The following is a 17,348-nucleotide window of genomic DNA, read 5'->3' on the forward strand; positions in this document are numbered from 1 at the left end:
TCCTTCGTAGCACGAGATCACCGACTTCGAGAATCCTTCCTCTGATCTTCCTTTCGTGGTACCTGTGGAGGGTTTACTGATAGCGAGCAGAGCGGATGACGGTTGTCTTGTGGGCCTCTTCGAGTAGGTCGACTGTGTCTTGTTGAGCTGCCATGGCTCGGTCGTGGTCGAAAGCTTTTACTCTCGGTGCGCCATGGTCGAGGTTGGAGGGCAACACCGCTTCTGCTCCGTAGGCTAGGAAGAAAGGTGTGAATCTCGTGGTTCGGTTTGGGGTCGTTCTTAGGCTCTAGAGGATCACTGGGACCTCTACAACCCACCGCCTAGCGAGTTTGTTGAGTCGGTCAAAAATGCACGTCTTGAGTCCGTGGAGGACCATGCTGTTGGCATGTTCGACCTGACCGTTAGTTCGTGGATGTCCGATCAAAGCCCAATCGATTCTGATGTCGTATCCATTGCTGAAGTCTTAGAACTTCTTTCCGGTGAAGTTAGTCCCGTGGTCCATGATAATACAGTTAGGAACGCTGAATCGGTAGATGATGTCGAGGAAGAATTTAATCGCCTCTTCCGAGCGGAGATTGATGATGGGCTTGGCTTTTATCCATGTGGTAAACTTGTCGACTGCTACAAGTAGGTGAGTAAAACCGCCTGGACCTTTCTTGAGAGGCCCTACCATGTCGAGGCCCCAGACCATGAATGGCCAGGTGATTGGGATGGTTTGGATCTCTTGTGCTGGTAAATGGGTTTGCTGAGCATAGAACTAGCATCCTTCGCACCTGTGGATAACCTCCTCCGCATCTCGTAGCGTGGTGGGCTAGTAAAAACCTTGGCAAAAGGTTTTTCTGACCAGGGACCTTGGGGCCGCATGATGCCCGCAGATCCTAGAATGGACCTTGAGGAGGATCTGTTTTCCTTGGCTGGCGGGAACTCACTTCATGAGCACTCCTGACGGACTCCGTTTGTAGAGTTCGTTACCGAGCACGACGAAGGTCTTGGCGCGTCGAGTGATTCATTGGGCTTCAGTTTTTTTGAGTGGGAGAACTCCTCGAGGAGGTAGGTGAGTAGTGGTACTCGCCAATCAGTTTGATCTAGTGCCAATATGACGACGTCCGTGGGTGACGTCGTTAGAGGTACTGGGATCAAAGCTCCCAAGCGCTGGCTGGCCGTCGGGGTGTGTCTAGGTCAGACCTTCTAGGATGCAGGTGGATGGCTCATGGGCATCATTGATGAAGACTCTGCTTGGGGACGGATCTCGCCTGACAGCCAGTTTTGCAAGGAAATCAACGACGTTGTTGTCCCTTCGAGGGACGTGATGTAGTTCGATTCTCTAGAATTTGTCCTTGAGCTTATGCACTTCTTGGTAGTATGCTATTATGAGGGGACTTTTGCAGGAGGACTCCTTGATGACCTGATCAATGACTAGTTTCGAGTTGCCGCGGACGTAGAGTCACGTAGCGCCAAGCTCGATGGCAATGCGTATGCCATTGATAAGGGCCTCGTATTCCGCAGCATTATTTGAAGCCAAAAAGTGGAGGCAGATGGCGTAGCAGAGCCTACTCCCATCTGGGGAGATTAGAACCACTCCAGCCCTTGAGCCGGGTGCCATTACGGACCCATCGAAGTACATTGTCTAGTACTCGTGGGAGACGTCCTGGGCCTGGTAGCTGGACCTCCGTCCATTTGGCGACAAAGTTTGTGAGAGCCTAAGACTTAATTACGGTGTGGGGGGTATACCTAATGTCATGGCCCATGAGTTAAAGGGCCCACTTAGAAATTCATCCCACGGCATCACGATTGCGGATGATGTCTCTGAGTGGGTATGAAGTGACGACTATGACTTCATGGTCGCTAAAGTAGTGTAGGAGCTTCCTGGCGGCCATTAGCACGGCGTACAGGAGTTTCTGCACCTGGGGGTACCAGACCTTAGGGTCAGTAAGTACTTCCTTGATGAAGTACTCAGGTCGTTGTACCTTGAGCTGGTGTCCCAGTTCCTCCCTTTCAATGACCAGGGCGACACTCACCACATGGTTACTTGCCACGACATAAAGGAGGAGGGGTTCTCCCTGTTCGGGAGCGACGAGGATTGGGGTTGACGTCAGGGATGTTTTGAGGCTTTTGAGAGCCTGCTAGGCTTCCTCGGTCTAGACGAAGGTGTCCATCTTTTTGAGGAGCTTATAAAGTGGCAGCCCCAGTTCGCCGAGCTAGGAGATGAAGCGACTAAGGGTGGCCGGTCAGTCGGTGAGCCTTTGTACGCCTTTCACGTTGCGTATGGGACCCATGTTGGAGATGGCTATGATTTTTTCGGGGTTGGCTTTGATGCCGCACTCGGATACGATGTATCCAAGCAGCTTTCCCCTTAGAACCCTGAAAACACATTTTTTGGGATTTAGCTTGATGCTGAACCTTCAGAGGTTCACAAACGTCGTGGCCAAGTTTGCGATCAGGTCACAAGCTCAAGCCGTTTTGACCACTATGTCATCAACATAGACGGTAATTGTTGGTTTCAACCGTTCAGCCTGGTCAGGCTAATTAGGTGGGTCGATTTGGTCGGCGAAGCATCACTACATGCACCTTTGGTAGGTGGCGCCAGCATTCTTTAGACCGAAAGGCATGGTTATGTAGCAGTATGAACCATACAGGGTGATAAACGAGGTTGCGAGCTGATCAGAATCTTTCATCGTGATCTGGTGATAGCCTAAGTAGGCATCCAGAAAGAAGAGGATCTCACAATCCGAAGTGGAGTCAATTATCTGGTCTATGCATGGTAAAGGAAAGTGGTCCTTTGGACACGCTTTATTAAGTCTGGTGTAATCGACGCACATTCTCCACTTCCCAGTCTTCTTTCTGACAAGGACGGGATTGGTGAGCTAGTCGGAGTGGAAAACCTCCCTGATGAATCCGGCCGCTAGGAGCTTAGCGATCTCTTCGCCTATGGCCCTATGCCCCTCGTCGTCAAAATGACATAGGCATTGCTTGGCGGGCCTTGAGCCCGAGATAAGGCGTAGCGCGCACTCGGTGACTTCGCATGGTATCCCCAGCATATCAGAAGGCTGCCATGCAAAGACATCATGATTGTCGCGTAGGAAGTCAACGAGCTCGCATTCCTATTAGGCCGGGAGCTAGGTCCCGATTCGCACCATCTTGGCTAGGTTGGTGGGGTCAATACCCACCGCCTTGGTTTCCTTGAGCAGGCAGAAGGCCATCGAGGAGGTCAGTTTGTTGTAGTCTAGGACTACTGGGGTTGATGACTTCCCAAGCTGCAGGAGCTCAGATGAGTTGACGACCATGGTGGCAAGCTCGTAGTGCTCGCGGTCGCACTCGAAGGCGTGTGAGAAGGTGCTACTCACTGTGATGATACCGTTCGGTCCTGGCATCTTCAGCTTGAGGTAGGTGTAGTTGGGAATCGCCATGAATCTTGTGTAGCATGGCCACCCCAAGATGGCGTGGTAGGACCCCGAAAAGTCTACCACTTCGAAAGTGAGGACCTCCAAGCGAAAGTTGGCCCGGCTACCGAACATGATGGACAGATCGATCTATCCGAGCGGGTATGCCTACACTCCCAGGATTACCCCATGGAAGGGGAGCCTACCAGGCAGAGCTCCGATCGGGGGATGCGCATGGCTTCGAGGGTGTCGACGTATAGGATGTTGAGACCGCTGCCCCCGTCCATTAGCACCTTGGTGAGGCGCTTCTTGTGGACAATGGGGTCAACAACAAGCGGGTAGCATCCTAGTCTCGTGACGTAGGAGGGATGGTCCCTCTAATTAAAGGTGATTGGGGATTCCGACCAGCTAAGAAAAGAGGGGACGGCCGTTTTGGCAGCGCATGCCTCCCTATAGCGTACCTTATGCCAGCGTTTGGACCAGATGGCGTCGGACCCGCCGAAGATCATGATGCACTCCTCGGGTTTAGGGAAGCCATCCCCATCCTTGCCTACCACGCTACCCCTCTTGACTGCTGGCTCCTTGCTGTCCCCCTCCTTTGGTGCACCAGCCTATCAGAGGAAATGTTTGAGGAGCTCGCACTCCTTGTAGAGGTGTTTGATGGGATAGGCGTGATTGGGGCATGGGCCATCCATTAATTTGTTGAAGTGGTCAGGTAGTCCCTGTTGGGGCTGCCTAGGTGCGCGATCAGCTATGGCGATCAATGCGGTGTCGTCCGTTCGGCGCTGATCCTTCCTATTCTTTTTGCCCCTCTGAGTGGAGGGGCCTTCATCAGGATCTGCGTGCTTGGGCTTGCCTTTGTCCGCTGAAGACTGCTCCGACTGCCTTTTTGCCAGAGGCGTGGTTGGTGGCAACATCGAGCAGATCGTGGGTGGTGCGGGGTTTTAGGCAGCCAAGCTTGTGGATCAGGGACTCACAGTTTGTCCTAGAGAGGAAAGCGCTGATGATGTCTGCATCGACAACATTAGGGAGGGAGTTACAATGTTGGGAAAACCTATGGATGTAATCTCGTAGGGATTCGCTGGGCTCCTGCTGGCAGCTCTTGAGGTCCTAGGAGTTTCCTGGGTCGACGTACGTCCCCTAGAAATTCCCAACGAAGACCCTCTTGAGGTCTGCCTAGTCGCGGATCCTGTCATGTGGAAGGAATTCGAGCCATGCCCGAACATGTTCCCCCATGCAAATGGGAAGATATTAGATGATGAAAAAGTCATCATCTGCTCCGCTGGCTCGATAGGCGAACCGAAAGTCTTCAAGCCAAATACCTAGGTTTGTCTCCCCGATGTATTTGGTGATGTTGGTGGGAGGCTGGAAACACTATGGAAACGGTGCTCTCCGGATGCGCCGGCTGAAGGCCCATGGCTCCAGGCCCTCAGGGCTAGGGCTCTGGTCATCTGGCCGGTGATCGTGCCTGGGGCGCATTTCACCGCTTCCCTCAATGGTTCGGCCAGGGTCAGTGTCGCCTGCTGCCGTATGGCAGATGTCATTATCGTGTTAGGCCCGACGATGGTTACTAGCAATGCTACGAGCATCTAGGTGGGTCGGTGTGGAGTAGGCGCCTAGTTGGATCGTGGCGCGGCTGCCGCTCCTCGAACCGAGCCTGCCGGCTACGGCGGCGAGCGAACGGATCGATCCGGCTGGTGCATCTCTGTCCCCCTAGTAGGGAGAGAGGGCATAGGTTGGAGTCATGATGCGGAGCTATCCGCCTGTTGGATGGCGGCGGCCTCTACTAGAACTTGGAGGTTCCAATAGATTGCCTGCTCCTGAGGGTCGACGGGCTCAGGAACACCACGGAGAAGCATTGCTGCAGCAGTGATATTCTAGCTAGCCCAGGTGAATTGTGGGATATCGTTACCCTCACTCACGATGTCATGCTGAACCTGACGAGCGTGACCCCAGGCACCACCCGTCGAGCCAAGCGCATGGGGCGCAACATGCAGTCCTGACAGCACCGATGCAAGCAGCGGCTAATTCTACCGTCGTTGTCGTAATTCCTTAGCGTGTGCTTGCGTAGACGTGAGGGCTCCTGCACGTGAGTCTAGAGGGGTGTGAGTTTGCACAGACTTTGCAACCACTGCCGTTGTCCCGGAGTGTCTGCCATAGTGCATTCCCAGGACAGACAGTAGTGGGGTGCCACGTCACCGATGCTGGAACCGTCGCTCTCGCCATCATCATCCGGGAGTTTGTGGGAAATGGTAGGAATGCAACCCGCCACTCCCACAAACTCAGACGTGAGGGGGGATGGTGCCAGCATCCTTCGGAGCCCCCGAGCCTATGCGTCCGCAGAGGATGCGAGGCTATAGGGGATCCGATCGTATAGTGTTTGTGGCGTGGGTGGTTCATTCCCTCTAGGTGATTGGTGAGAGATAGGAAATAAAGAGCAAGTAGTAGTATGCATATTACTTACAGCGGGGTTTGAGCAGAGAGTTTGCTCAGAATGAAGCGCAGATGCCGCGCCGTCGAAGTCGCATGTCCCGGAGTCGATGGAGGATGTCCCTCCGATGGGTGTCGGGTCGCGAGCCTCCTCGTGGAGGTGGAGAAATGGGCCATCCGATGACCAAAAGAGTATTGAACATACATCGTCTATCCCCACGGACGGCACCAACTGTCGGTGCAGAAAGTGACCAACTAGTAAATATTTGTAGTTTTGCTGTACGTTATGATCGGAGGTGGCCTAGCACTCAATGATACGTGATTTATACTAGTTCGGGTAATGTGCCCTATGTCCAGTGGGAGTCAGTTGGTGACTTTATTCCCGAGCCCAGGTGCTCAAAGTCTATAGTGGGGTTACAAACGAGAAGGAGAAAGGAGGGGGTGTACAAGAGGTTCGGTTGGCTCCGACCGGAGGGGTCGCGGTCGAAACTTGGTGGTCCTATGGTTGGGAGTGTTGATGTCGATCTAGTGAGTCTGAGCTTGAAGAAGTCGATCCCCCCTCATTGGAGGGAGCGCATCCCCTTTTATAGATGAAGGGGATGGCTTTACAGGTGAGAGGGGGAGAGTACAGATATTTTTAAGCCTTGCTGCCTACGGTGATGTAAACTAGATAATGGTTGATGCCCCCCAATACTATCGATGTCGCTGTTGGATGTTAGATGTGCATGGGGGGTCGAGCTATCTTCTTCAGGAAGGATGGATGCGGGTACCTGCAAATACTTCTGGATGCCCAGCGGCATGTGAGGAGCCATGCTATATTCACCCGGTATGGCAAATCATCGAGCCCATACTACAATTGATGTCCAGAGACACGCGGGGGGCTTACCATATGGGAGTTTCTAGCAGCCCCTAAATACTTTGTGTCAGGGTGGCTATAGAGCACTATTTTGTGCAGGGTATGGTCCCTGGTATAGTGGTGTTGACTTGTGAGCCATGCCTTGCCTTTCTCCGCATGCCTTCTGGTTCTTTCCGAGTGGGCGTCCTCGGTCGGATGGTCCCCAGTCAGTTCTGGCGCACCAGTCGGAGAATAGCGATGAGCAGGGTTTTCTATGAACCTTGGTCAGAGACACAGGGTCGAAGTCGGAGGTGGTCCTCAGGTTAGGCTTTCTGAGCAGAGGCCGTGTGAAGGCGGCCGAGGCCTAAAGCTAGCACTCCAATCGGAGAGGCCATTCGGAGTTGGCATGAGCCTAAGGTGCTCCGGTCGGAAAGATGGGCCGAAGGCGGCCAGGGCCTAAAGCAAGTGCTCCGGTCTAGAAGATGGGCCGAAGGCGGCCAGGGAATGAAGTGAGTGCTCCAGTCTATTGAGTTCAGACTCTTAGGCCAGTCCAAAAGAAGAAAAGGCCGTCCTTCTAGGCCGAGCCTTGGCGTGGAAGCCGATCCCTGAGGGACCCTGGGTTTATGAACCCGACAACGTGTTTCTATCAACAATACTCGCTAATATAGTTTTGTTTCTACCAACAATACTCGCTAATATATTTCTGTTTCTACCAACAATATAGTTATGTTTCTACCAACATATATCAAATCAACAATATAGTTATTTACTTCTGTTTCTATCATTTCTATCAACATATATCAAATCAGCCTATTAGCTATATCAGGATAAAGTGACATGAATACCAATTCAAAACAAAGAACATGGGCCATTCAATCAATTTCTGGTTGCCTAACTATTTAATTAAAATAAGTAACAGAGTAAGTAATAGACAACAAAATAAATCAAATGCAAGCTTGTGTTACCATATGGGAGTTTCTAGCGGCCCCTACAATACTTTATGTCAGGGTGGCTGCAGAGCACTGTTTCATATAAGGTATGGTCCCTGGTATAGTGGTGTTGACTTGTGAGCCATGCCTTATCGTTCTCCGCATGCCTTCTGGTTCTTTCCAAGCGGGCGTCCCTAGTCGGATGGTCCCCAGTCGGTTCTAGCACGCCAATCGAAGAATAGCGACGAGCAGGGTTTTCTATGAACCTCGGTCGGAGACATGGGGTCGAAGTCAGAGGTGGTCCTCGGGTCAGGCTTTCCGAGCGAAGGCCGTGTGAAGGCGGCCGGGGCCTGAAGCTAGCGCTCCGATCGGAGAGGCCATTCAGAGTTGGCATGAGCCTAAGGTGCTCCGGTCAGAAAGATGGGCCGAAGGCGGCCAGGGCTGAAGCGAGTGCTCTGTGAAAGGATCAAGATGCCCAAGAGAGGGGGTGAATTAGGCTAATTCTAAATTTTCTTGCAATAATCAAATCCTACAGATAGCCCAATTAACCCCTTGTGCCTAGAAAAGTGTTTCTATCAAACTAACGCACAAAGGACTTGCAATCTATGTTCCAAACTTACTCTAGCATGGCAATTCTATGAATACAAAGACAAGTATTGAATTGCTCAAAGTAAATGCTCAAAGTAAAGAGAGAGAGGAACACGGCGATGTTTTGCCGAGCTATCAGAGAGTCGCCACTCCCCACTAGTCCTCGTTGGAGCACCCATGCAAGGGTGTAGCTCCCCCTTGATCCACGTAAGGATCAAGTGCTCTCTACGGGTTGATTCTTTGACACTGTGTCGTGGTGAATCACCCAAAGCCGCTCACAACTTGAGTTGGGTCACCCACAAGCTCCGCCGGGTGATCACCAAGCTCCCAACCACCACCAATCCATCTAGGTGATGGCGATCACCAAGAGTAACAAGCACGAACTCTTACTTGACCACGCGAAGCCTAATGAGAAGATGGATGCACACTTGACTACTCTTGATTCACTAATGAGGCTACTCTCTTGGATTTTCAAATCTCAATCACCTCACTCGGACCTTGCTCTTCTTGGCACTCACAAACATGTTTCTCAGCTATTGGAATGAGCAAAAGTAACTCCACACATGAGTGGAGCTTCTATTTATACGGCAGCCTGAAAAACGAACCGTTATGAGCTTCTACGGGGTGATCGGACGCTTCAGTCATGTTGACTGGACGCTCCGGTCAGTTCAACCCACGAACCAGTAACAATGAGTTGACCGGACGCTGGCAGGGTCCGGTCAGCACTGACCGGATGCGTCCGGTCGCATAAAACCCTTACTGGAACCTTACTAGACTCAACCGGACGCTGAACCCTGAAGGTCCGGTCAGTACTGACCAGACGCATTCGGTCGTAGATTTCCTTCTCTAGAACCTTACTAGAGTCAACCAGACGCTGCCTTTCAGTGTCCGGTCACTTGACCTCTCCAGCGTCCGGTCGCACCGAACGCAGTCTGCTGATTAAATGAACTGACCAGACCCTATAGTCAGCGTTCGGTCGCACCGGGGCCAACGTCCGATCAGCATTTGACCCTCCATTTACTTCCAACTCTCGAACAAATGTGATTGAAGTTTGCTCCAAAGGATCTTAGGCATTCATAGGAGCTACCTAGAGCTAGCTTTAATAAGTGTGCACCACACCTAACTCACTAGACTCAACTAGGTCAAGCTACCTGTCCATACCCCCCTTAATAGTACGGCCAAAGGAAAAACAAAGTCCTAAACTACTCTAAGTGTCACTCCAACTCCAATCGACACTTAGAACTAGTCATCCTTAACCTTGTCGTCCATCCTTTGAAAACCAAAACAATTTCCATCGTAGGGGTATGACAACTTTGATTGCCCAATCAATCTCCATTACCATGACCTAACTTAATTGCCTCTGCAAAACACATGTTAGTCATAGTAATCTTGTATTGTCATTAATCACTAAAACCCAACTAGGGGCCTAGATGCTTTCACTCTGGTCTAAAAGATGGGCTGAAGGCGGCTAGGGCCTGAAGTGAGTGCTCTGGTCTATTGAGTTTAGACTCTTGGGCCGGTCTAGAAGAAGAAAAGGCCATCCTTCTAGGCCGAGCCTTGGCGTGGAAGCCGATCCATGAGGGACCCCGGATTTATAAACCCAACAAGGTGTTTCTATCAACAATACTTGCTAATATAGTTTTGTTTCTACCAACAATACTCGCTAATATAGTTTTGTTTCTACCAACAATATAGTTCTGTTTCTACCAACATATATCAAATCAACAATATAGTTATTTACTTCTGTTTCTATCATTTCTATCAACATATATCAAATCAGCCTATTAGCTATATCAGGATAAAGTGACATGAATACCAATTCAAAACAAATAACATGGGCCATTCAATCAATTTCTGGTTGCCTAACTATTTAATTAAAATAAGTAACAGAGTAAGTAATAGACAACAAAATAAATCAAATGCAAGCTTGTGTAGTGTACTAACCCTAGTGATTGAATAATATTGTGCCCTCCCTGCAAGCGGCGGTGCTTTGTGTCAGCAGGTTTGGCCACAGGTGATCGAGGAGGCCGCTTGGGTCACCTCCATTTACTTCCAACTCTTGAACAAATGTGAATGAAGTTTGCTCCAAAGGATCTTAGGTATTCATAGGAGCTACCTAGAGCTAGTTTTAACAAGTATGCACCACACCTAACTCACTAGACTCAACTAGGTCAAGCTACCCGTCTATACCCCCCCTTAATAGTACGGCTAAAGGAAAAACAAAGTCCTAAACTACTCTAAGTGTCACTCCAACTCCAATCGACACTTAGAACTAGTCATCCTTAACCTTGTCGTCCATCCTTTAAAAACCAAAACGATTTCCATCATAGGGGTATGACAACTTTGATTGCCCAATCAATCTCCATTACCATGACCTAACTTAATTGCCTCTACAAAACGCACATTAGTCATAGTAATCTTGTATTGTCATTAATCACCGAAACCCAACTAGAGGCCTAGATGCTTTCAATCTCCCCCTTTTTGGTGATTGATGACAATACCACCTCGAGTATGTGAAACAGTGAGGTTTTTGACGGGCATGGTTCATATAAGCTTTTGTCGATAAGAACAAAAGTGTTAGTCAAGCTTATATGACCCAAGCCAACACAATGTACTCAAAGGATATGAATTAAGCATGAGTACAAGTAACAAAGCTCATTTGCATCAGAGTATAAACGCGGAAGCAAAGGCAAAAGAGCATAACACAAGTGATATGACATATGAATAATGTAAAGTAATGAGCACACATGTCATATATCATAATCACGTAGATAGCACTATCACATAGATATAATAGTATGCATGAAAGTAACACACGATGCATAATAGTAATAGTGTATCACACAGATAAAACTCCAAATGTATATATAATAAGCTAATACTAGATAACTAGCTCCCCCTAAAGCTCGCTCCCCCTGAGTCTACATACTCGAACCCTCTCCCCCTTTGGTGTCAAACACCAAAACCTAAGGGTCGGTCGGTGGAGCTGCAGCGGATGAGTCGGGCGCTGAAGTACGTGGGGCAAGCTGGAACTAGGCACCATCATCATCTAGCCCTAAGCTTTGTACAGACTGACCCTCTGTGGTAGGAAGTGTCGCTGAAGCGGTCTGGGTCTGAGCTAGGGCTGGTGCTGCCTGTGAAGTTGCTAGTACGTCTATCGTAGGATCTAAAGAGGCGACAGACAAGGGGAGCCTCTGAGTAGTCACTGCAACTAGAGCTGCTGTAGAAAGACCGGTAGTATGCATATGAGGTGGTGTAGGCATGTCGGTCAGCTTGCTAAAAGATGCTCTAAGACTCCTAGAGACTGACGTGTTAGGGACAAAAAGCGAGGGTGATTGCTCTGGTGAGAAGCCCATATGATATGGAGTGAACTACGGGGCAACCACCGGTGAGGACAGCCACTAGGACACCTGAACTATAGGTGAAGCAAACTGAGCTAGAGGCTATCCCTGACTCTGAAGCCCATTGGGCTATATAGCTAGAGTCGTCGTGGTGGAGGTAGGCTGAGCAAGCTAGGGCGAAGGCTGTGGCAGTGGGGCCCCAAGTGCTGTCACTACATGCTGCATAAAGCCCATAAGCTGCTACTACATGAGTATCTGCTGCTGATGCATCTGCTGCTGCTGCTGCTACCTCTAGAACTCGTCCTGACAAGCCTGGAACTGTGCGAAGTTGGCAGCGGTCTCCTGTGCCTATCGTGCCTGATCCTGCTGCATCTGCTCAAGAATGCAATCAATGCGGGGTCTATCTGTGGTGCTGGTGGAGCTGAGCTAGAACTGCCGGCCTCTGCATCATGTCTGCGTGGAGGCATCTGAGGAATCAGCAGATAGTCATCATTCGAGCTATCACTAGACTCAGTCATCCCCTATTGTGCCTCAAGCTGCTCCTCCTCTATGGCGATAATGCCTCTAATGATCTCGTCCTACTGAGCTGCTGACTCTAGAATATCTGGACGACAACTGGGACGAGCTGGTGCCTATGGAGTGTTGTGCCTGATCCTCTGTGCCATGTTATATGCAGGAAACTCTATGGTGGCAGCCCTGTACTCTACAACCAACTCAGGGGTCCTGACGTGCACACACTATAGCATCAAGAATGTGACCCAATGTGCATAAGGAAGCTGTCGACGACCCTTGAAGCCCTCAACAATAGTATCCTCTATCTCTGATAGAAGGAGGTCTCAAATGTCGAACACAATCTGCTACATCAGGGCATTAAGGAGCCAGAGCTGTAAGCGAGTCAGACCCTCCCTGTATCCCAACCTGGGAAGCAGTGTCCTCCTGATAATGGCCTCTAACACTCGCGCTGTAGGAGTCAGGTCACTAGGGTTCCTGCTCGACCCCTCACCAAAGGGCTCCTTGAAGCAATGTCGCACCAGATCTGTAGGGGGCACCAACCCTCCATGAGGACGCCTGGGAGGCTCCTGCTGTCCATAACATACCTCATGCAACTTGAAAGGCTGATCCTATAGCCTCAGTATCTCCCAGGCCCTGAAACTCATCACCCTGTAATCTCTGTCATTGAATGCAAAGTGAATGAAGTTGTGATGCGGATCAACGTAGAGTGAAGCATAAAACTGCCGGACCTAAGATGGTACATATACTCCTGTCCGACCAATCAGATCTGCGAGCCCCAGCAAATACGACAAGTAGGGGCAGATGTGTTCTCCAGCTACTGCCACAATAGACTCCAAACTGCAGACTCTCTGTGATCTGAACACTGCCCCACGGTTGAGATAGGCATTATAGAAATCCTCCTGGAGCGGCGTGTAGAACCCCTCTATTGCTCTCTCATTCCTCCTCGGAGGAAACCACACATCAAACTCAACAAACCTCAACTGGCGAACCTATCTAGCTATGGCGGCCCTCAAGTCGAGGTGTACCACTAGAGGCGGACCCTGTGGTCTAGGCGGTGGGTGTGAACCTCTACGCTATGTAGCTGGCCTCAGTAGAACTATGGCACTGGTACGACCAGAGCGGCATAGCTAGGGTGCCGGCATGGTCTCCTTGGCCTGCTGACCCTCTTGAGTGTCCTGAGCTGGATGAGGCTTTGCTGGTGGCGGCTGCTGTTGTGCCTCCTGCTGGGACTCCTCCTGAGGTTGAGCCTCCTCAATAGCCAATCGACATCCTGCCATCATGATAGTCCTAGGTGGACCACCATGATGATGCTCAGCCTCCTCAACTACTGCCCTCTGTGCTGGTGTGAGCTGTGGATCTGCTATGACAACACCACTATGTGCGCCTCCTCTCTCGGCATGATCTGCGGCCTCTACAACAGCTGCTACTCTCGCTGTCTCTACGTCAGGGTACTTGCACTTCTTGGATGTCACCTGCTTCGTTGCCTTGCCTTTCAATCCTGTAGGCTGGCGAGGCGAGGGCCTCCGGTCATCATCACCTGTGCCACCACCAATGTTCTTAGTGCGAGCCATTTGATCTAACAAGAGGATGAACTGCCACTGATGAAGATCAACTGTCAAACTAACACTCCCAAGGCTTTGCCTCGATCCTTACTCGCGAGCTTGGCTCCGAGTTGACTGCCAACTGCCACAAGAACCACAACGACACCGACTCGCTGCACAATGGAATAGATGGATATATGAATAAATACAATATATCTAATAGATGTGAAACCCTAAAAGAGAAAGCAATTTGATAAGAAAGTGACACGATGGGCTTTCTACCTGACGATCGGCAAACCGAGAGGAGAAGAGAAGCGTCACGCGGGGGAAACCTCAGAACCGGGGCTAGGGTTAGGTTGCAAAGCACTTCGATGAATCGGTGGCCTTGGATGTGATTTGACATCAGTGATTGAATCAATCTAGGTCACAAGCAGCATAATGTGGTTGCTGAGGCATGGCCTTACCGGTGAAATCAACGGCACACTGGTTGTGAGTCGACGACGTGGGGCACACCGGGGCACAAAGAAGCACAGACACGGCACTGGTGATCGACGGCGCAGTGGCAAGTGAGCCTAGCGAATGTGGTTGTGCGCAAGGGAGTCCAGCACGGGGCTATGGCGGCACGGCGAGCTACTGTGGCGTGGTGGCTTGGGCACATGGGCTTGGGACAGAGCAGTGGTGGCGCGGGAGACTCAGGCACAGAAGCTACGGCGGCATGGTTAGGTCAAGGAAAAAGACGCGACGGCTGCAGTTTAAATGAGGATCCCAAATGCGACAGAGAAGGAAACAGAAGAAGAGTCCTGAAGCCACGCAAGATCCACTAATCGGACTCTTCGGTGGTAGCGATCGGATGCTACCACCCAGCGTCCGGTCGATTCCAGAGAGGTCTAATTCCTCTAGAATCGGGACTGGACGCATCCAGTGGTCCATGACCGGACGTAGGTAGGGTCCGGTCAGTACAACCTGTTCTTCCTTTAATCGACCGGACGCTGGATCCCTTCCTGACCGGACGCACAAATGCAGCGTCTAGTCACTCCTTCACCAGCAGTTCACCTCCTGTGAACTGACCAGACGCTGGACAGCAGCGTCCGGTGCAGCGTCTGGTGCACCTTTTCCAGCAAATCTTCAAAGTCCCTTCGTGCTGCCTGTTCCCAATTAAGTCCCAACTTGAATAAGATCTAAATAAAACACCAATTGTGACTGATATGAGTGACCTCTCTCAAACCCTCATTTTTTTCAAAATATGTTGGCTTAGGCTATAATTCTTTTTAAGAAAATAGGCAATAAGAGGGCAAATGAAACAAAACGACAAACCAACATTCATGTATATGCAATACTTGTAAGTGAATCTAGTTGCTTGTCAAGTTTGATCCAAGGTTAAGCTTCTTCACATGCTTTTCGGCGATTATCTTAACCATATTATACAAGCCCTATATGTATTGCCAAAAATTAAATATGTTGTATATTACAATGAATGCAAGGGACAACACAAGCTCAATTTTTAGTGAAGTTACTAAAATCAAGCACATTGAGCTCATTTCGCAATCTACAAAATGTAGCCTCATCTAGCGGTTTAGTGAAGATATCCGCTAATTGATCTTCAGTTCTTATACCTTCTAGTGATATATCATTTTTAGCAACATGATCTCTTAGAAAGTGATGGCGGATATCTATGTGCTTGGTGCGAGAGTGTTGAACCAGATTATTTGTAAGTTTTACCGCACTTTCATTGTCGCACAAAAAAGTTACTTTTTCTAGAACTACATCATAGTCTAGCAAAGTTTGTTTCATATATAAAATTTGTGTACAACAAGCACCCGTGGCAATGTATTCTGCTTCGGCGGTGGACAAAGCCACACTATTTTGTTTCTTGGAGGACCAAGACACAAGTGATCTACCAAGCAAATGGCACCCTTCGGATGTGCTCTTTCTATCCACTTTGCATCTGGCATAATTCAAATCAGAATAGCCAATTAATTCAAATATAGCTCCTTTGGGATACCAAAGGCCAATGCTTGGTGTGTGCTTAAGATACCTAAGGATTCTTTTTACGATAATTAAATGTGTTTCCTTAGGACTAGCTTGAAATCTAGCACACATACACACACTAAACATGATGTCGAGCCTAGATGCGGTTAAATATAACAAGCTACCAATTATAGAATGGTAGAGAGTTTGATCAACCGGGTTACCTCCCTCATCTAGGTCGAGATGTCCATTGGTAGGCATTGGTATCTTGATTGGCTTACATTCATCCATCTTGAATCTCTTGAGAAGATCTTTTGTGTATTTCTCTTGAGAGATGAAGATGCCTTCTTTCATTTGCTTGACTTGAAAACTAAGAAAGAATGTAAGCTCACCAATCATGGACATCTCGAACTCATTTGACATCAATTCACCAAATTCTTTGCATGAGTCTTCATTTGATGATCCAAAGATGATATCTTCAACATATACTTGACAAATGAAGATATGCCCATCAAGCTTCTTAGTGAATAGTGTGGTGTCGACCTTCCCAATGGTGAAGCTCTTCTCAATGAGGAAGTCCCAAAGGTGCTCATACCAAGCTCTTAGGGCTTGCTTGAGCCCATATAATGCCTTGGACAACCTATAAACATGATTAGGATATCTAGGGTCTTCAAACCTGGAAGGTTGATCAACATAGACTAGTTCATTAATAAAGCCATTTAAAAATGCACTTTTCACATCCATTTGATATAGTTTCATTTCATGATGTGATGCATATACAAGAAGGATACGGATGGCTTCTAATCTTGCAACCGGTGCAAAGGTCTCTCTAAAATCCAAACCTTCAACTTGAGAGAACCCCTTTGCAACTAGTCTTGCCTTGTTCCCCACAACAACACCTTGATCATCTTGCTTGTTGCGGAACACCCACTTTGTTCCAATGACTCTTGCACCTTTTGGTCGCTCTTCAAGAGTCCAAACTTCATTGCGAGTGAAGTTGTTCAACTCTTTATGCATGGCATTGATCCAATCTGGATCTTTTAGAGCTTCTTCTACCTTAGTAGGCTCATAGCAAGAGACAAAAGAGTGATGAGCAATAAATGAAGTAAGTTTTTTAGATCGAGTCATTACTCCCTTTGATGGACTCCCTATGATGAGATCTTGTGGATGATCTTGTAGGAGAGGTGTATTTCTTCTATTGACCACTTGGGGAGGAGGTTGTGGAGCATCAACATCTTGTGCTTGTACCACCATTTGCTCATGGGAGATATAAGTATCTTCATTTTCTACTCTCCCATCTTTTTACCATCTTGTGGTATACTTGATGAAGAAGGTTGGTTAATGACTTGTACATCATCTTCATCATCTTTTGGCTTGATGTCTCCCACCGGAATATTCTTCATGGCCTCCCTCAATGGTTCATCTCCTACATCATCAAGATTCTTATGTGCTCCTTGGGAGCCGTTAGATTCATCAAATTCCACATCATATGTTTCTTCAACCAAGCCGGTGGCATGATTAAATACTCTATATGCTTTAGACTTCAATGAGTAACTAATAAGAAAACCTATATCACAATGTCTTTGGAACTTCCCTAGGTGTTGCCGCTTCTTATAGATGTAGCATTTGCAACCAAACACCCTAAAGAAGGAGACGTCTGGCTTCTTCCCATTGAGCAACTCATAAGGTGTCTTGCTAAGTAACTTTTGAAGAAATAGGCGGTTTGATGCATAGCATGCGGTGTTAATTGCTTCCACCCATAGAGCTTCGGGGGTGTTGTACTCATCTAGCATTGTCTTTGCAAGAGTGATCAAAGTCCGATT

Source organism: Miscanthus floridulus, chromosome 5 (assembly GCF_019320115.1).
Source record: "Miscanthus floridulus cultivar M001 chromosome 5, ASM1932011v1, whole genome shotgun sequence".
Taxonomy (NCBI): Eukaryota; Viridiplantae; Streptophyta; class Magnoliopsida; order Poales; family Poaceae; genus Miscanthus; species Miscanthus floridulus.